The sequence below is a fragment of the Zonotrichia albicollis genome, chromosome 2 (genome assembly GCF_047830755.1).
Source record: "Zonotrichia albicollis isolate bZonAlb1 chromosome 2, bZonAlb1.hap1, whole genome shotgun sequence".
Classification (NCBI taxonomy): domain Eukaryota; kingdom Metazoa; phylum Chordata; class Aves; order Passeriformes; family Passerellidae; genus Zonotrichia; species Zonotrichia albicollis.
In genome coordinates this window covers 97,480,697-97,502,176 of record NC_133820.1, presented here as the reverse complement: position 1 = coordinate 97,502,176, position 21,480 = coordinate 97,480,697, and the positions used below count along the sequence as shown (strand labels likewise).

The 21,480-nt window shown below is 38.3% G+C and overlaps 1 protein-coding gene across 2 annotated transcripts in view; it reads left to right on the top strand.

Annotated features, from left to right (window-relative positions):
• GABRG3 (gamma-aminobutyric acid type A receptor subunit gamma3) overlaps nucleotides 1–21,480 on the top strand; it is a 297,671-nt gene that overhangs the window by 67,460 nt on the left and 208,731 nt on the right. Inside the window, exon 2 of one of the 2 annotated variants that reach the window (XM_074535750.1) lies at nucleotides 14,976–15,072. The exons of the other annotated variant lie outside the window; for it this stretch is intronic. The gene's annotated coding sequence lies outside the window, so the exon portion shown is untranslated. The remainder of the gene's footprint in view (nucleotides 1–14,975; nucleotides 15,073–21,480) is intronic. 2 annotated transcript variants of the gene reach the window in all.

The following is a 21,480-nucleotide window of genomic DNA, read 5'->3' as shown; positions in this document are numbered from 1 at the left end:
TTTTCTTTGGAAATGGTGAGGCACTGGAACATGCTGCCCAGAGAAGTGGATGCCCCATACCTGGTACTGTTCAAGGCCAGCTTGGTAAAAACCTGGTCTAGTGGAAGGTATCCCTGCCCACTGCAGGGGAATGGGAACTAGATGATCTTCAAGGTACCATTTCAACCCAAACCATTCTGTGACGATTCTACAATTTAATGGGAGATAACAGTCAATAATTTTGAAGTTAGGCTGCTTTGTGAAATTCCCATCTTTCAAACTGTCTCCCCCTATGAGGAAAAGCTGCTTTTCTCTGTTTTTCCAGTTTTTTGAAATTGTTGAAGTCTCAGAGTGATTTCTTATCCATCTCATAGGGCTGCAAGGAGCTATTAAATGATATCTGGAATCATCATAACAAGGATGAGTTGAGAAACTTAAGGCTACCAACAGTAGCATGCCTGTCTAAAAATTCTATTCAGTCTGCTGTATTTCAAATCTGGTTTTGAACTGCAGAATGAACAGAATTGTAATTGTAGGTTCAGAACAAAGGAGATGGGAAGAGTTGCCTCCATGTGGGAGTTCTTGGACACAAGAACACCTGGGTTATAGATCTTGCCTTTCACCTCAAAAAATCAAATGCATTTAGAAAATGTGATGCATTTATGTGTAGTCTAAGTAGAGGATGCTGTCCATGAGACTTTTAGGAGGTGTTGTTTAGGAGGATGGTTGTGAATGTGGAACTGCGTGCAGTAGTACATTGTCAATCTTGTTGAAGGATACAAATACAGGAGTGTGGAGTAGGAGACTCTTTTGTGACAGCCATTCATTTCCCTGTGGATTTCCTTTGTTCTTATCCTTGTTTCCCAAGCTCAATAGGCTGGTAAACCTCCGCTTCACTGCTCACCCATGCCGTAGCAAATCAGAAGTCCTGTAAGGCACAAAATTGGAGATCTATTGCAGCTTCCTGCTCACTAAATGAATATGTGTAGTATCAGTTGCTGAATGTATAAAGATGGAGATTCTTAAACCTTTCAGCTTTGCAGTTCTTCATATTCCATACTCTCAGGAACTCAAATATCCCTTTCTGCCTTGGGCATTTAAAATATGGAGAACAGATGACCACCAGCCTTTTACATATTTGAATACTGTAAGGTCTTATTTGAACTGTTATTCTTCAAATAACATCTCTTCCTTCATTCCACAGCTCATTCAGTCTGTACTGGTAAAACTTAGATCTCCAGTTTCTCTGATCCTACTCTATGTCTTTATGTTCCCTTTGAACTTTTTGACAGACTTGAAAATAGGTCTCAAAATAAATTTCTAGGTGAGTCTTTACCACTGTCTCATAGAATTGAAGAATTTTTTTCATGTACCCTTCTTGTTTGTGCAGCTGATGACAGTGACCTAGATCTGGTAATTTACATATGTTCTAAGAAATTTGATTTTGTTTTCCTTCACTACATTCTCCAATTTTCACAATCATTATCCATCATTTTTATGTCGTTTAACTGCTTAAAGCCACTTCAAGGTTGATATCACATGGTTATTACTATTTTTTATCCATGTATTTGTGTACTTATCTTTTTTGCTATTAAGTAATTCTGAATCAAAGTTAGACCTCAATGGAACCTTGCCTGATTCAGCCTTTCATCTCCTTTTTTTCAGTCATAATCTACTAACAGACAAATATAATGAAATAGTTTTCCCTTACTGCTTCTTTTTATCGTGTTCACATGCACCATAATCCACCTTAGTAAAAAAAACATAGGTATTTGATGGAAGAGGGAATGAGGCTCCCTGGTAAACACTATTTCCTTCTCAATTAAACCCTTCTTATCTCTATTTTTTCCAGCCTCCTCCTTGACTTAACAGAGGATGTTTAACATTGCAGCACAATTGTACAATCTTTTAAAAGACTGAAAATTTAAACTAAGGGAAATATTTTTTCATATTTCAACATGCTAAATCTAGATGAGGGCTTTTTTTTCTGCCACAATTTTTTACAGAGTTTTAAAAAAATTGTATTTGTTTTGAGACTTTCTCAAAGGAAGTTATTTAGCAAAAACACTTCAGTATGAAAGGATTTTCATTTGGCTAACACTTCCACTTAAGTGGGGAAGTGAATACAGTTCAGCAGAGATATTTCAACACCTACTCAGCCCATTAACTGTTGTCAACAGACGTATCTGAAAGAATTCTCTCTCTGGGTAAATGCATAACAGCCACTTGCATAACTCCCTAGGCTGTGCATGGTTAAGTTCTATTCATATCATTGTAGTGTGCCTGTTGCCAAAAAATCTGAGATGCTTCCAGGAAAGTGACAGCAATATGATTTACCATATGACACTTTTTTCCTTTCTTTCTTTTTCTTTTTTCCTTCACAAAGAGAAAAACTTGCATGTGACATTTTTTTAAGGGGGAAAAAAGTATGGTGTGCTGAGTAAAAGCACTTTGTGTGCACAACAAGGATCCCTAATGCAGTCTTAGGCTGTTAGTGCCCAACTCCACTGTGCAAGTCTGTGTAAGGTGTGAAGGGCAGTGTGGAACCTCCATTTATCGGAAGTGCAATATTTGGTTTTGGACCACTGGGCATGCAACCTTACAAATTAATAAAATGTTTACTTTTTTACATGTTCTGAATTTCCTATGTGCTGCTCTGTTCAAATAATCAAAATCAGCCTTGTGGAAAATTCTCAGCAAGGATACTTGTTTCTAGGTTAGCCCCTAGGCATTTTCAACACTCAAATTCTTTTGCTTGTATTTCATCTGTCTCCGACAGCCATACAGTCTGTTTTGTGGCTCTGTCAACATGCTGCTTCAGTTGATCTAACTACTTATTTTTATGCAAACCTTTCAAATCTAGCAATTTTCTACTGATAGATGGATACATGAGATTTGCCTTCTATTAACTGTTTACAAAAGACAATTAGCCTTCGAACAGCCCCATGTGAGAAAACCAATTAAGGTAAACCTGGCAAACACACATGAAACAAATTGTTTTTTCCTGGTGCTTTTGTGGATAGATTTTTACCCACACTCATTCTTCTTTCTGATTTTCTAGGAAATAGACTGAAATTTAAATTTACCATATTCAGTTTTTGAAGAATCCTCATTTAGTACCTCAGTCAAAACAGAATTGATCCTGTGTATAAACCATTGGTCTGGGCATTTGGTTGTATCCAGATTTATGTGTCAGAGTGAGGTTTTAAAACTCCCAAAACCCTCCTGCCCCCAACACCCTAACAAACTGTGACTTTGCCTTTAAAAGGGGAAATAAAATCATGGCATCTGTATTGATTTTGCATCTGTTAGAAAGAAAAACTGAGTTCTTTACCAAACTCTTTCAGTGCCACCGATGCTGAGGAAGAAGTTCTCCATGTCTTCTCAGCTAGTGGGCTGTTCCTCAAAACTGGAGAGAATTTTTACTCTTGTTCATTTTGGTTTGGGGTAATGAGATTATTAAGGACAATGGTAGTAGTGCTCCCTTTACAGGCTTTGCATAGAACTACTGCAAACACAACTCAAATTTGGATGTATTTATTTCAAAATGTTTTGGCTAAAACACGATCACTCCTAGTATGAATGTATTTCAGTTTAAGACAACAATGAACTGGTATGAGAAAGTGAAAGTCGTCTTAAACCTGCTCCTGTGTTTTGTCAATGTAAATGGTTCTTGAACTGAAGCAGGCCTGCTCTTTTTTATCGCTTATCCGTTGTTTCCAGATGGCTCACTTGAACTGCATGTGGGGTTGCTATGTTCTACAGTGCAGGAAAAAATTCTTTGCTGGAGATTTTTACACATCTTAGTGACAGTGGGAAGACAACATAAGACAGGGCAGGCTATTCCTGTGCCACTTTAGTAACAAGGAAATTCTGCCTGGAGGAGGCTTGCTATTAGATAAAACAGTCGTGTTCAGTGAATGAGGTCAGAGTCTGTAGAAGGGTTTTGTATTTGCAGGAAACTGAGGGTGGCTTGGAGAGTAACTTGCACTGCATTTATGTAGTAAAGTGAAATAAAGCCCCCACAGCGAGTCTGATACAGTAAAGTGTGCATATAGCAGGCTGCTGTTTCTTGTTGATCCTTTTTCCCGCTTGTTGCCTTCCTGCCAGTAGACAGTCCACAAACTGTGACAGCAGCAGTCATCCTCCTGTCTGCTTTCTCAGAGTTCTGACCTCTCAGACAAGTGCCCCAATCAACACAGATGTTGATGATGATTTATGTATTACTTCTCAGCAGTTTGGACTAGAATCTGGTCAGAAGTATAAAGTTCCTTTCTTAAAATTCAGAAGCCACTTATTCCCCATTGTCTAATTTCCCATTGGAAATGGGTCATGGCTGTATGTGGCTGTTGCATTCCTAGGTAAAGCATGAAAAATACTTTCAGAGCCCTCCTTGGAACTGATTATAATTGCTTTCCTCATTACCATTCTCATCATAATGTGCTGCCTTTGCCCTTTCTTCCAACTCATGATCGATGCTTACTGATGGAGGTAAAATGTGATTGTTGAAAGAAATAGGTTAAAAAGAGCAGCAGCCAGTTGGGTCCATACTGATATAATGAGAAAGAAATTACATGTAAGAGATCAGAATCATTGAAATGGCAGCTAGAGCAGCTCTAGACTCTGGGGTTCAGTTTAAAACCCCTGTTTTGATTTTAGTTTTGGACAGATTGTTTCAGCAGAGTGGATTGTAAGTGCCTTCTACTGGGAGAGCAATTAACTGGTCAAATAAGTTGGAAGTAATGAAATAAGTAAAAAGATGACAAATTTTGTTACAGAATGGTCAGTCAGGAGATGAAGAGTGATTTACCATAGTTAAGGATTCAAAAACTTATGGAAATTAAAGGCTGAATTTATCTGTTGTAACAGATATCTATTGTAACAGATTTTTAGATAGGTGTGTGGATTCAAATGACAGTGCTTCATGACTAAATTTAATCAATGGCTAAGTGCAAAAGATTTTTTTAAACCTCAAACACATTGTTTCATAGTAAATAATCTGTGATTAGGGGTCAAGTTTTCAAGGTCCATCAATTCAGAAAGTAAAGAAAGCACCAAGCTGAATGAAAATGTAAATAGATTTCCAGTTCTTGGTGTTTCATTGACAGGAACTGCATAGCCTCTGCAGATATTAGTGAGAAGCTGAATCCTTTTTTTAAAGATCTAGGTGATAGAAACAGACATAATATCAGGATCACTCTTTTGATCGCCCTTAGGACAGTGTGTGCAGTATCAAAGTCATCCTGCCCTAACATAATAGAAAATATTACTGCTTCAGAAAAGGCAATACATAATGATAATGGCACTGAAGAAGAACACCAGTGTTGAATTTCCCTATTAGTTGTGATCTGGACATTATTCCCAGTTCCTAGAATAGAGGAGGGGAGTTAAGAGACAGCAGGTCTTGACTCAGCTGCTTATCAGAGTGCTACTTGTATGAAACCTATGTAACTCTGCTGTGCTAAAGACAATTTCAGTTGTCTGGCATTGCCCCATCAAGGGTTCTTTCCATTCACACACTTCTGCTCTTGGTGAGGTTTTTCATGCTGAAATGATAAAATGGTGAAGAAAATTATTGTCCAGGGAATGCAGCAAATAACCAAACCTAGAATCTTGACGTGCCCTGTACTGCATTTGGCTGCATTTGGCCAACTCCCTTCCCAGTGTTTCACAGTTCTGTTTGTGATATGCCCATTTCCAGCTCCCATTGGAACATCAGCTGCTCGTATGCAATGGGGAAGAGAGTGCTGTCAGAATTTGCTTCTCTTGTACTTCCTACCTGAATGCTAATAATGGGAACTTTAATCTCTCTACATTTTCTCTAATAAGCTTTATTCTCTCATCTTACCACTGTCTGTAATTTTTTTTCGTGTGTCCCCCTAATCTTGATCCAGGTTTAAATGGAATTTTTTTCGCTTGTTTCTTTTACTAGCATTTGTATTCCCTGTAGGGATTTCTAGCCAATTAGTCACTCAGAATACAGCTGTTAGGTAAAACAAGAGAAGATTCTCCAATTTCCCTCCCTGTGTCAAGACAAGCAGAGGCAACCTTGCAGGGGCAATTTCTCAACAAGAGCAGTGCTGCTGTCACAGATGATAAGTAAAAGTAGATTCATACTTACTCCTCAAGGATCACTCCTAGATGTAATTTACTGTGAAAATACCAGATACAAGTCCTATGATCTTTGTAAAACTCAATTTTGCTTCACTCCCAGTGGAAATATTTATGTGTCATCTTTTGCAAAGTAGTTTTTTGCTGCTTAGTATGAGGATATACAATTAGTTGATTGTAGGAGTACTTTATTTTTCACAAACAAAAAATAGTATGATCCAAAGAAGAAGGAACATTTTTGTCAATTTGATCTGTCAGTCAAGATCTACAGCAGTGCAAGAGCAGAGGTTACTACCAAGTTATTTTTATTTTTGGGGTGGGGATTGGTTCATTGGTTTTCTTTCTGATAAGCACTGCTCAAACATTCCACAGATAAGGTTTAACTTATCTGCTGGAAAAACTAAAGCATTAAAACCTAAGCAGTGATATTCATTCTTGGTGAAATGTGTGATGACTAAATCCGCAGAGATGCAGTATTGTTACAAAAAACCAAGCTTTTGATGAAAAGGCATTAAAGTTCATAGGGGCCTGGAGCCTTTTTTTTTTTTTTTTTCTACTGATATGTGGATTAAATGTCTTTTGAGACTGCTAAGAATGTTTTTGGTAAGATTATTTATTTACCCCAGATAATTTTTCCACATGTACACCACACCTTGCGAGTGAACGCTTAGGGTAATCCTATGGAGCAGTGCAAAGACATGTAAATCTGTGTCAGTGTGTGTTTGTTCTTGGATCCAGTCCTTTACAGAATCATTACCTGTGAATCTGTGGCTTCAAGAGGAGCAGCCACATTGAACTAAAATTAGGCCTGTACCTAAACATGTACTGAATTGAAACTTAAAGCTAATGTGCTATACAAGTAACAGTATCCCAGTGAAATAATGACTCTTTCTTTACAAATGCATTCGCTCAGTTCAGTAGGAATATCTACACCTTTATCGTAGGCAATCCATTTTTAGAATGACTTTCTCTGGCAGTAGATTTTCATGACGTGCTCATGGCTGGAGAATATGAACTGATTAGAAAACTTGACACTGCTTCTGGACTCTGTCCTAACACAGTGGCTGTGCTTTGCTGCTGTGCAAGCTGGCTGTGGTAGAAGAAGAACTGGTTGATGTCCTGCAGTCCTCTTTTAAAATTGTGTGTTTCACACTCCTCAGATGTCCCATATACATTTCAGTGCCATCCATATCTCAAAATGATCAAAGACAACAGATATATCCTGTTAAGCACTGGTATCTTTGTTCCAGCTCAGTGATAGAATCTGATTGGTATTGAGCTCCTGCTCCTCCTGTTCTCGAGTTCCAGGTTAGGGTGTGTCACTGGAGACTCTTGCTCTGGATTGACACAGAAACAGAAGGAAGCAGGGAAGGGTTTTGTCTTTGCAGCTGCTGCAGAGCAGAGTTTTCCATTCTTAGGTAAAGCTGACCAGAATGAGAAAACCCTCTGAAAGCACTGTGGTGAAAGCCTTCTGGACCCAGTTTAAGGAGACATTTATTAAACTGGGAGATCTGTAATAACCAGTGAATACATGGTGTGGGACATGGTAGTATTTTTATTCTGCCTTCATGTCTGATTTTCTTTTGTGGCAGGGGAGATGTTGATAGGAGGAAGGGAAGCAAAGAGCCTGTAAGACAGCCAAAAACTTCTTCAATTTCTAGGGAAATACCTCCCAACTTACTGCTACTCTCCTTTCTGCACCCATACTGTAAGCACAGATGTGCTACTAGAAGGTTATAATGATCTTACTTGGTTATCCAGTGCTTTAGAAACAGGGAAGGATGTCAAAAGAAAAAGCTTGAAGTATGAACTCTACAAGGAAAAGATGTTACAGTATTTTCATTTTTTGTGCTTCCTATTTTACTATTCATTTGTTGTGTCCTTTATAGATAAAGCCTCTGGAGGTACCAAAAATCTATCAAATTCCTGAAATATTAGTATAAAATATTACCTTCAAAGATGGACGTTTGGAAATTCTTGGTGCTTCTTGTTTTGAAAATGTATTAGATATTTTATCACCTTATTTCTGGTGGACTACAAGTATGCTCTATGAAAGGGCAGTGATAGAACTTTTGCCAGGCTCAGAATCATGAAAATGAGAGAAGAGGATGATTTCTGTTGTAAAAAGCAGTGCCACACTTTCTGAAATGCCCTCCAAATTCTATGTTTAATTACATAGTTCTCATATGGATTTCAGTTTTGGAAAATAAGAGGTAAAAATTGCATGTGTAGTGTATTTATTAGTCATTCTAACTGAGGTAGAAATTGAAGAATTGAAGCTCTTTTTGGATTTTTTTCCCCCCCCGAAACTTGTAAACATAGTTTGAGACTGTTTTAAAACTCTTTTGGTCCCTGAATGGTGAATTCACTGTAATGTAGGGCATTAAACCCAGGAGAGATTATTCAGTTGTTATGGGTGGCTGGAAAGGCAAACAAAAGTCAAGGAAATAGTGTGCATTATGAGAGAAGCATTTGAAAATTAGTTTGAAGAGAGGACATGTTTCTATGTGTATCTTCTACAGCAAGCAGTAGAAAAATGTCTCATCCTCTTGTAGACAATATGAAATCCATTGATGTGGAAAGTAGTGAAGGCAGAAAATTGAATGTGTCGCAGATTTTAACAGAGTGAAGTTCAAACAGCCTGTTTGGATAATAGACTGCCATAAATACATCAATGGAAAGCATGCCAGCTGAAATTACAGAGGATTTTCTTAGTCTGAGAAGTCTGTATTCCAAAGATTGTTTCTGGTCTAATACTTTATATTCCAGGAAGGCTTAGGTGATGAATTCAAACTATATTTGCACTTTCATCACAACTTTAGAATAATCACAAAATTTAGCATGGGATATTCAGACAGATGCTTTCTCTTTTTACATGTTATTTCTATTCTTTCTGTCTTTTTGTCCTTTTTTCTGTCCCTAGTTTTTAAACATTTTCCATTCTTTATTTTTAATGTCCCCTCTCCTATCAGATTTTTTTTAATGCTTTGAAAAGATAAATTGGAAGGGTCTGGAATGTGTGATAAAATAATGAGAAGAAAAACTGATTTTTGTCTCTAAATGCTGCTAGAAGACATTAATATATTGATTGGTTTTTGTGGAATGGTTGCTGGATTACTGTTTTTGTAGTGAGGTAGATTCACTTACCATTGCCCCCCAGAAATGCACAGAAATGCACATACACACAGATGTATGCACACATAGGAGCTGAGTTCCCTCTTATGGATGAAGATGGCTTTTAATCCTGGTAGATGAAATCTTCAGGTAGGCTAGTGAAAACCATCAGAAACTCTGGGAATGAGAATCAGCAACTGTCGCAGACATTTTTTCATAGAAATCCTTTCTTTGGGATTTGTTCATCTTCTGGGAAGCTGAGGCCCCAGAAGAAGAATGTAAACAATTGTTATTGGCTGCTGTGAAATGTAGCAGGTGCTCCTGTGATTGGTCATGTTCCATGTTTACAATTAAGGGCCAATCACAGGAGCAAGCTCGGGGACAGATTCCCTGGACACAGAACTTTGTTATGCATTCTTTTCTATGCTATTCTTAGCTTAGCAGCCTCTGCAACTTCTCTCCTTACTCTTTTTAGTATAGTAATAATGTATTATATATCATATATCAATAAATCCAGCCTTCTGATCGTCAACCAAGATTCTCGTCCGCTTCTCTCACCTGAAGACCTCATCAGGTCGCTGTAATAAGCAACTTAAAAATAACTTGAGACAAATCTTGTGATGTTGTGTGTGAATTTAATGGAGACTGTGCATTTGTTGTGTTTGGGTATTGATCTACTTCCATGGGTAAAATACTGGGTAGAACGCCTGGCGAGGGTCTGGCTGAGGTAGCTCGAGTTGTTTTCCCACTATGAGAAAGTGCTGCCCCACGGATCAAGCAGGGCTCTGCGGAGGACCTCCATCCTTGGGAAGGATATTCTGCACTAGCAGTGCTGCCCTTTGGCAGTGCTGATTGCTGGGGTCTGCATGCCTGCCCTGAGTCAGGAGGAGGCGCCAAGTTACAGCTGTGGCTAACAGGACTTTTTTGTGTAATGCAGCAGAACAGGCTCTTTGGTTTAGGCTGTGACAAATTAAAGGCATTACTGAAGTGGATGGCAATTCATTTCACTTTGACTTCCAGCCTGCCATCAGTTAATAATGGCTTTGTCACTAATGATTTGGTGGGAATGATTTCTTTTTTTATATTACCTGTTATTCAGAAGCATCCCAAAGTGATTTATAGCCTAATTTACTTATTACTCAGAAATTGCTTCTTGCACTTATAAAATGCAGCTTTGGATAAAAGGTGGCAACTGTGTGCTACAGCTCAGAATCTACCTGCTGGAGATAGATAGGTAATAGAAGTGGCTCTTAGTAAGATCATAGTATCATAGCATGTTTTGTATACACAATGTAAATGCTTAAACTTACAGATTTACTTTTAACTAAAAAAGAGTGGGAATTTGGATTTTTGTTCATCAGACTATGAGATCTTGATGTTAGTAGGCAATGATGAAACAAGAAAACCATCGACACAATTGTGAAAAGTTTATAACTCCTTTATAGCCTGGGTTCAAAAGGGGAAGGGACTGCAAGTTTCTTATGAGGACCTTCTGCACAGACAGAAGTGTGATCTCATGCAGAATATAGGTAGCTCTGTATATGTTTTAATATATCTAAATGCCCACTTTTATTTCACTGGGGTTTTTTTTGACACAAATATTCTGAGACTTTTATACAATATTCTGATGAATGAAGAACCTTGATGTTCCTTTTTCACATGTAGTCATGGAATTGTGGGATGACTGAGTCTGTAAGGATCCTCTCAAGATCATTTTAGTGCCACCGCTTGCACAAGGCATGGTAAACCAGAGCATGTAATCTGGGCCAGGTCCAGTTGGGCTTTTTCATATATCCACAAATAGATACTCCACAAGCTTTTTGGGCAGTCGGTTCTGATAGTTGACAACTACTGCAGTAAAAATGTGTTTTCTTGTATTCAGATGAAATTTCAACAGTAATCTCCATCACAGGGTGAAAAAACATGTTAAGTGCAATACTGCTTTAAAAAATTGAAACAATTACTCCTAAGAAAGGTCAACTGAATTCAAAGCATTTTTTTTCCTTTTTAGACAAACCTGAAAGACTTTTTTATATGAATTCTAAAACTTGTTTGAAGAAATAAGAATAAAAACCTCATGGGAAGTATTTTAGACTTTTAGACTAGTATTTTAGGATTTCAGTTTTTCAGGAATTGAACTCAAATAAGAGTAGCTTAAAACACTATAAGATAAGAATGAGTTCTGGTATTGGGAAGTTCTGGTATTGGGATGATAAAAGAGACTTCAACAGTGTGCATATGTGGAGTCTTCTCTAAGAAATGAACAGCAACACTGATAAAATCATAATTGTTTGGATGCTGGCTAAGCTTATCAAGTTAGAAGTGTGTTTAAAAGCCTTCTGAACTACTTTGAAAAGTACTAGGAACCTAATAGAATGTTTTGTTCTATGACATGATCTCCCAGGAATGCAGAGCTTTGGGAAAGGAATCCACTTATTTAGTTGTCTGAAAACACATTATGGATGTTAAGTGCAGCTATCAAGTTCTTAAATTCTAGTTTGTGTGAATTTTTATTTTTCAACTGCCCTTCATACAGGAGGGGAGTATGTGTTTGGAGTATTGTGTCTCCTTGAAACATCTGTTTTTGGCACCAGTGAAGGTAATACTTAAAGTAATCTTTAGTGAGTCCTCAATTTCATTTGTGGCCAAGTGAAAGATTGCACGAAGAGATGTGTGGTAGGAACTCATGTTACATTGGATGATGGAGAGTGAGAAACAATTTCATCAGAATATTCAATATCCATATCAAACTAAAAATGACATCCAACAATCCTACATCTGGATGAATCCAGAGTTTTAGATTGGTGCTACTTCTGTGTCTTTAAACAGCATTCTTTCAAGTTTAATTACCTGCTCTTAGGCTATGGTGGTTTAACCCCAGTAGGCAATTAACCCCACACAGCCACTCACTCACCTCAGTGTGATGAGGAGAGAATGGGTAGGCTAAAAGTGAGAAAACTCCTGGGTTGAGATCAAGGCAGTTTAATAGGTAAAGCAAAAACTGTGCATGCAAGCAAAGCAAAAGAAACCAAGAAATTAATTCACCAGTTCTCAGGAGCAGACAGGTGTTCAGCCATCCCAGGAAAGCAGGGCTCCATCATGCCTGCTGGACTCAATGACAGATGCACAGGTGGTCCCTGAGCAGCAACTGGCACCTGGTGCTATCTGAAATACATTTATTTCATAAATCTATTATTTAGTAAATATATTGATTTCATAAACCTATTATTTATGTTATGTCACATAACCTGTTGTTATTTGAAATCTACATAGCTACAGAAAATAAGTAACCTCATTGTCTGGAGGCTTTGAGCCCTGTAGCTATTATCACTGAATACCTGTTTATTATATTTTTCCTGTTAACCTTCATCAGGACCATAAACAGTTGCTAGAAGTCTTCAAAAAAGATATTAACAAAAGGTTTCCAACTAGCATATGTATTTATTTATTTAGTGTTTACCCAGGTTTTGAAATTATAAAATGGAAGATAGATTTGCTTAAAGAAAAACTCAAACCTCCACACCATCTGGAGTGAATCTGGAATTTGTCGGTTTTACCCTTCTAGAACGTTGTTTTTTATTTTGCTCTTAAAACATGTTGAAAGAGAAACTGACCTTTTTAGAGAATCCAATTATGTTTCGAAATCTCAGCCAGTATTCAGATGCTCTAATAGTTCCTATTGTTAAAAACATTTTGAAAATACTGACCCTTCTGTAATGCACTGTCAACTGTAGGAGCTGCAAGGCTTCAAAGTGATTTACAACAGCTGAAGTTGCACAAAATTATTCATTATGCTGATTTTCATTATCATATTTTATGTAGGTGTTTTTTTCCCCCATCGAGAAGTCCAATAGCCAAAATAAGACAGTTTTGAAAACATGTATGAAAGGCTTTGGAGTGGACATTTTATATTTATAAGTAACTAAACTGTTATGTAATATGAAAATCTCCTGACTAAGGAAGCAAACCAGATTACGCTTTTCTAATGTATTTTTCAGTAACATTTAAAAATGGGATCCTGTTCCAAATGATGCAATAAAGAATATCAAGCTACATTTTCTAGAACATGAATTTTATTATCTCTGCAAAGTTTTGGTGCAGATTCAGATCGTTATTTGCTTTGAACACCGATTGTTTTTACCTAGTCCTGAAGGATGCTTTTATGTTGCTCTTATGGGGACTTTTACCAGCAGTAACAGAGAGAAACAATGTAAGTCTGTGAGGACAAAAATAAGTTCTCAAAACAATTGTTTAGAAGTCTTTTGTGATCTCAGCAGTGATGGTATTTAAAGTCTTGTATTATTTATTCTCCTTGTTCAAATGTATTTCCTGAGACTCCAGGCCAGTATGATACATGTGAGTAAACTCTGGGGAAAAAATAGGAGAGTTCACAACTAAAGCTGTGGCTCTAAACCAAGAAGTACAACGCCCCCTCACACTCAGTCTTCACCAAGGCTCTGGGATCTGTGTAAAACAGTTCTAGAGTGAAATATTTTCCATATTCATCACTAGGGTGTTTTTTACACAAAAATTTCCTAAGTCAGTGGGAGGAGGGACAGGTGGGGCTGCTGTTGGAAGCTCATAGAGAAGGTACCCTGCTAGTTTTGTCTTTGAATGAGTAATTTACTTCCCCTACCTCCTCTGCTTTCCACCCTTAGCACAAGAGATGTGACAGAAATGAAAAAAAAAAAAAAAAAACAGCTTTGAAAATAAAACGTGTTTAAAATGATCTAGGAATGGCATTGAAAGCATATGCTGCACACCTACTCTGTAAAAGTTACAGTGTTGATAGGTTCCCAGACTGCTCCCTTTGCCATGCCATTACCATGCCTTCAGGAATTACTAACATCTGTCTCATGTTTATTTTCCCTGTACCCCGAGGGAACAACTGTGTGCAGTGAAAAATATTTTTTTTGTTTTATTTTAATGAATTTATGCTGCCCACATTTACTGTAAGTTTTTTATATGAAAAAGGGTCAAAGAAATATTCTGTGAAACAGAAAACTCAAATTGCTACTGCCTTTAGTGCTTGGAAAGATCTCCCCATGACCTTCAGCTGTCCCTGGAGGAAGCTAATTTTTATCAAGGACAAACCTTTACCTTTAGGGTAGACAGTTCAATTGAATGTTTAAGCTAAAAAATACCTATTTGTATCAAGTATTGTAATATTCAGTGACACGATTGATGACAGCTCAAATATTCTGGCCAAGAGAATTGAATAGACAGCATCACATGGTAACTCAAGTAAGGTTTAAAATACATACAACACCTACTGAATACAACACTTAATATAACTAAACTCCATAGTGCTCTAAAACGAAGCAGGGGAAAAAGGAAAAAAAAAATCTTGGAAAAGCAGTCCTAAATGCATATCCAAAATATTCCATTCACTTCTATATAAGTGTAGTTTTTTTGCTAAAATTACATTTTTGAATAGTATTTGGTGTTTAAAAGAAACATTAATGAATTCCATTGGAAAATTTTCAGTACACAAATAACAAAGATCTATAAACATCACTTTTAAATACCTGTTTTCAAAGAGAAATTAGATAAAAGCAAATAAATCATTGTAATGAGATTAAAAGGCAAAGCCCTCAGGAAGGCTGTTTATAATGCATCTTGCAAAGAGCAGGACTTTCGTTAAAGTAATTCTGGTGAAACTGAAAAATATTGCTGCTGAAAAACAATGGGTAAAATTTTATAAGAGATATTATAAATTCTAACAAAGCTGCTAAATGGACAGAAGCAGACTAACACCTTTGTTTCTCCAGGCTTCATTAAACAAGCATTACAACCCCTTAACACAGATTGGAAGAAATAAAAAAATGGTTCCTGTTCGAATAAGTGAAATCACATCCTCGTAAACCGGTAAGGTGATGCAAGGTATGATTCAAAATTAAAGTTTTCTTGTTCTTCTCAAGGCATCTCATTTGTACAGCACCACTGCTTGTTTGAGACCTATGGAGTAGAGAGAAATTTCCCTTTTAAAGGAATATGAATTAAGACCAATGCCTAGGGGAAGGGACAAAGGTGGCAGGTGAACCTCAGCAGTTGTGTTGCCGAGTCTGTCACTGAAGTTTCAACTGAGGCTTGATCAACAAGATACTAAAAATCAGTGTAATTCTAAAAGTGGCATTTACCTATTTCAGTCTTGGTTGTTTCTGGAAATTTCTTGGTATGTATAGTCCAGCCTTCAATAACTCTCAAATAAAAGACATCAGCTGAGGCGAGGAAAGAAAACATTGGAGAAGCTCCAAAGTCCCAAAGTTCCCTCCAAGCATTTCCATTTACTATTCACACTGATAACCTTCACTGTTATTATGCTGGTGCAAAAAAACCAAAAGAAACAAGATGAGTGATGTTTCTGAACCCAAGTAAATTGCCCAGCCTCAGGAACACCTTCTGCTGTAGTAAATATTTACCCCAGACTCAACAGAAGCTTTTCCACTGACTCTAATGCTCTGTGCATGGGGCATAGAAAGCACAGGGACCAGGCTACTAGATCTCCTTGATTTTCAACTGGAGATAATGGTTTTTCAGGCTTTTATGATGCCCAAAGATTACATTATCATATGTCAGCATTTTTATTTTGTTTTACTATTGCTTTGATTATACTTTGGGACCCCAAGCTTTCAGTAATCCTCAAGAAATGAGCCTGAAGATGTGTTTGGAACATCAGACAACATTAAATGGGTGCTGCCATGCCATTGGGATCTGAGTGCTGAGCAATGTTGGGCCCACTGACATTGTTAATTGACCAGTGTTAGCTAAGAGGGAAACATGACCTGGACTGAAATGGGCCAGAGCACGAGGTGTTACCTTTAGTAAATACTTGATGAGCATGATCTCCATGAGATTCCTGTCTGCTTGATCCTTTATCTGTGCAGTAACATCCCTGTAATATCATTAGTCCTGCTGGAGGCGTACGGTCAACTTCAGGCCTTGCATTATCAGTCTTCCACTTCAGCTGCATGTGGTCCACGCTGCATGTGAGGCAGTCAATCCCTGTACAGCTATTGGAGTAAAACAGGCTTCTAGAACATAAAGCACTTTGTAGTCTCTGGTTTTTCTATCAGTTCAGAGACTTAGTCATGGTCTATTTTTTTTTAAAGTACGTGTATTCTTTCCTTGTTGGTAACATCAGTATTCTATTAAAGTAATATTTGAAGCTTGTCACCTATCTGGTTACATTAGTTAGTCCTTCTCCTGCCAGTACCAAATCTGTTGAATTTTTTAGTTGTAATTTGCCAGCTGCATTAAGAAGTACTTCAAAGAAGCCCTTGGTTTGTCTTCTTTTTCTTTCAAAGGATTTTTTCAGTCTGTATAAATGGGAAGCTTTTAAATTGTAGACTTTGCACATAAAAATACATTTACAGAGTGCCTAATCTCTATCTTTGCACCCTTCAGCATACTTAGCTATCATTGTTGTGGCACGCACAAATAGGCTGTCTTAGATGTGATATTTTCTTGTGTTATTAACCTCTGCCATTGAATCTCTCTCAGTTGTTTCTCAGTAGATTACAGCATAGCATAGGAAATAGAAAACTGTATAAAAGATATTGATTGCCATAGAAAAACAGACGTACTTATCCTTCAAAACTTAGTTGACTTATGTTTGGAGAAGGAGAAGCCTAAAGATTATTTTTGTCTGAAAGTTTCATCAGAGATCTCATTCTTCTATTAAAAACATAAGAAATTTGTAATAATACATTATAACATCAGTTCTCATAGTGTTCCTGTCCTATAGGATTTTCATGAAGATGGATCCATATTAATGTGGGGTTTTTTATACATTATTTTTGATATGGGGCATAATTTTAAAATGCAGTGGTTGAAGCAATGACAGAACTGAACAAATAGTGAAAAATTGGTTATTTTCTTCTGTCTCACTTTAACCCTTTTTCATCTATGGAAGGGCTTAAGAAATGTACCTCAAAACTTAATTTTCTATTTTTAAGATAGAAAGAAATATAAGGAAATAAAAAGGATGGTCTGGACTGATTATACTATATTTCACTTCAATGGTACATTTAGTTCTAGATTAAACAAAATCCAAGAATACCAGGTTCTTGGTACAGTAGATGTCCCCCTATTTCCATTGCATTGAATAGAAAAAGTGTTCAGTTTTTAGAAGAGCAGTTATCTTCTCTTTTCCTCTGTTGTGATGTTGTTAATGGGAACACAAACTTCTGCTGAGTGATTGTACCACCTAAAGAACTCTTCATTCCACATCCCTCCTGACATGAGGGCTTCTTAACTGAACTGTCCCATAACACTTAGAATAATGGTGATAATGCTTTAAAAATACTCCCAGAAAGTAAATAATGCCAATTTTGTAGCTCTGGTGGCTATTTTGGCATCTACTTCACTGATCTTGTGCTCCTCCCTGATATGCATCTTCCTGGGGCTGGACTGCCTACCTGTCTCTGCTCTCCAGCAGGAACAAACAGAAGGTGGAACAGATTTCTCCTCTCTCCTCTCCCTGTCTCAGGGATGCTCCTCTATCAACACTCCACAAAGAGCAAATATTCCTGAAAAGAAATTTAATGGGAATGGGATCTCTCACAGCTTCACCCAGAACTGCCCTTCTCAGCCTAGTAATTTACTAATTTTGTGGATTTGGATGTGGTGTTCCACTTTCAGTGTCAAAAAAGACTTCAAGACTGTCCTATTTCAGGAGGGGCCTAAGCTCGCCTGAAGACACTCATCTGTGTGACACTGAGTGTTGCTGCTTTGTGATGTTTCAGACTGATGTGAAGATATGGCACACCAAGAGAAAGTAGGAGTCTTACTCTTCAAAGTACAGTGATTTATTTAGTAATGCCCATCCACCAAATATAACTCTTACGTAGCATTTGTAGGTGGGATGTCCAAACTCTTCACTCTGACTCCTTTCCAGGTGAATGTGGGGAGCTGGTGAAATTGCCACAGACAGAGGTACTTATTTAACTTAGATGTACTATTCAGCCAGAACCACTGCATAGCTTCTTTATGATCTGAGTTAGATTTGACTTGTAGATGTTTATAACAGTAAAAAAAAAAACCAACCCAAAACTTAATGGAGAATAGTATGTGCCTAGATCATGGTAGAATTCACATTGATTTAAACAGTTAATAAACCATTACTTTATAATTTTTCCCTAAGTGAAAATTCAGTCTGTGTACTTTTTTTTTTCTCTGTATTTGTAACTTAGTTCCAAGAATTGTAAAGCGTGTGTGTGTAGGGGCAGGTAGAACTGAGAGAGATGGCTTACAAAATCATGGAAACCCATTATTTTAAAAACAGGGTCTACCAAGCCTAGAAGATATTAAAGAGAAATGAAGTTAACTGGTTATCCTTCAAAACTGCTGTTGTGGAATAAAAAATTAATGATAGATGGATACTGTTTGCACATAAAGGCCTTTATAAATAGATCAGAGATGCAGGAAGGAAAGGAAGGAAACTATAATAACTCAAGGAAAAAAACCACAATGATTTTTGCTATTTTGCTTAGCAAGTGAAAGCACAGCCTTGGTAAATTTGTCTGTGAATCTTTACACATGTTGAAAGAGATTTTAGCTTCCAAATTAGGCATTCAGTTATTTTTGAGTGATGCAACATGATTTAGACAAAGCAAAGTAAAACAATGAAACACAGGGAAGATGTGCCATGAATAAGGCTTGTAGCAAATAAAACTGATGTAAATTCTGCTGTGAACTGTATGTAGTGATGTGTAACCCATCTGGCACCCAAGAGATTGGTTACCTCTATGCTTTGATCTCCACAGCAGTGGAGACTCCAAGTAGGAGTATTTCAGACTAAGGAGGTGTGTTCTGCATGGAGCTCAGCATGGCTCTGGAGCCTTCCTCTCCATTGTATTAGTATATATGGAATTTTAAAATTGTCCCAAGTACAGTTTCTTTTAAAAGAACTAGAGGGAAAAAACCTCAACTTTTTAGGATGACATGAAATAAAATACTAAACACTTGTTATGTTCATACTCGTGTGCCTGTTGCTTAGGAATCAGGAGAAGGATGCATATACAAGTAGGACAAATTGCACCCCATACTGTGCAACACAATTTTTCAAAGTGTGTTTTGCTTTTTTGTTTTTCTCAAATAAGTGCTGCCTTGTTGCACAGTGCCAGAAGCCATTTGAGAGGAACGGGCAGAACTTAGCAGGATTTGACCCAAGGGAGGTGTCATGGTTTGACCAGGAAGAAGTTGGGAATTTTGGGAAGCTGTGGTCAAACCAATGAAGGTTTTGGGTTTGAGACTGGCGTCCGGTGTGGCCAGTGGGGTTTGGACACACCTCCGAGAATACACAGGGGTTAAAAGCAGGGCACTGCCCTGGCATTTCCTCTTTGGACCTCGTAGGACGAGGAGTTCAGATCTCTCCCCCGTCCGGCCCGCTGCTGCTGGGCGGGGGAGGGGCCAGCCATGCGGTAAGGCCTGGACAGAGATGGTGTTGAGGGGGCTTCGAGGATGGAAGGGTGGGGGAGCCCCAAGAGACATCGAGCCCTCGAGCAGCCAGCCCCCCTTCCCCCCCCCAGGAGAGCAGCCAGCGAGAAGGGGGAGGAAGACTGCCCGGCCGCAGCGGCAGCGTGTGGGCAGCGTGCGTGGGAGCCGACCGACAGACAGAGACTGAAAACTTTTAACCCTTTCTTACATGATTGGGGCCTTGCGAAAATGCTAATCCTCCTCGAAGCTGAATAAGAAGGGAGATGAGAGATGATATGAGATAAGAACTTTGGCCCGGAGTGTGTGGAGATGATTGGATGGGGAGAGATGATTTGGAGTGGCCTTTTGGCTGGACGTTTTCTTGTAGCCATGGACTCAGTTGTTCCTGTGACACAGACTGCATTTAGGGGGAGGCAGTGCCTCAAAACCAGGAGGGTTCATTTGTGAGGACCCCCCGGCCCCAGGGGGTTGGAAATATATGGGGGGGACAATTGTCCCAAAAGCAGAGACTGTGCCTTTTTGGAGTGAGACAAGGCATCCTTGAAAGACCACCCTAAAAGCAGCTCTGATCCATGTCTCGGTGGTGAGAGCACTGAGCATGGAAGGAACATGTCACAAGCGGCAAATGGACTTTTCCGGGCGGTGCCGAAGTGACAAGGAAGCATCCGGGATTTCAGTGTGTTTCCAGAAGCCTATGGAACAAGAAGGACTCCGTTCCTCTTCATGAACTGCAGTTTGAGTATACTAAAGTGTCGTGCCGGGCTGGGCAGTTGGTATTTTTGAGAGAATGTATTGGATTGGGAAAGTCAGGGAGTGGGGAGGAGGAAAAGTGGTTTTTGTAAGGTTTTCAATTTTTTTTTCTTTTCCTTATAGTCTTTCCTATTTTTTCCCTGTAGTTTTAGGTAATAAAGTGTTATTTATGTTTAAGTTGGAGCCTGTTTTGCTTATTCCTGGTCACATCTCACAGCAGACACCAGGGTGAGGCATTTTCATGGGGGCACTGGCTCTGTGCCAGGCTCAAACCATGACAGGAGGAGAGATTGCAGAGCTGCTTTCAGTGCAAAGCTTTGTATCGCAATGAGAAGAAAACTCAGTGATGTTAAATGTTCCCAACCAGAGAAATGGAAACTATTTCATGTCAATTAAGACACTGGCTTTACAAACAGTGCATAAAAGGTAGGTGGTCTCACAGTAGTTATGGTGAGAAATAAAAAGATCCAATTTTGAAAGAGCTTTTTTTTTTTTTTTTTTTTTTTTAACTGTATCCACCCATGAGAGTAATAATGAGACCTCCTGTGCTAGATCTTTTGAAATTGGTTTTGGAAGCAGGTGGTAATTTAAAGAGAATAAAGCTGCCAAAATGTTCTGATTCTTTGACTGCTGATTATTATCTGATCCAGAGTCCCCTGAAGTCTCTGGGCAGTCATAAGGACTTCTGCTATTCCTCTATGCTTTTTTAGAAGTAATGCTGTTGTCAAGACATGAAATGCACAGAAATATTCATGTCACACAAAGCTGCTGATGGGACTGTACATGAGTGAGTGACTTGTAGTTTGAGCCTGTAAGGATTTGTGCATGCTTTTAAACATGAACCATAGTGATGAGAGTGCTGCCAGTGACTGAGCTGTGTTTTATTTGAAGTTGAACATTATGTCATACTGAATATTACCTAGATAAGAGATGAACCCATTCTTGTTTTGCAGTGTTGAATTGCCCTTGAGGTCAAAGAAGATGTGAGGAAGTGGGCTGAATTTTTCCATGCCTTTTGCTGAAAATGGGTGGTCCAGCAGACTGAGCTTGTATCCCACGTTTATGATCCACAATCAGTGCTCCCAT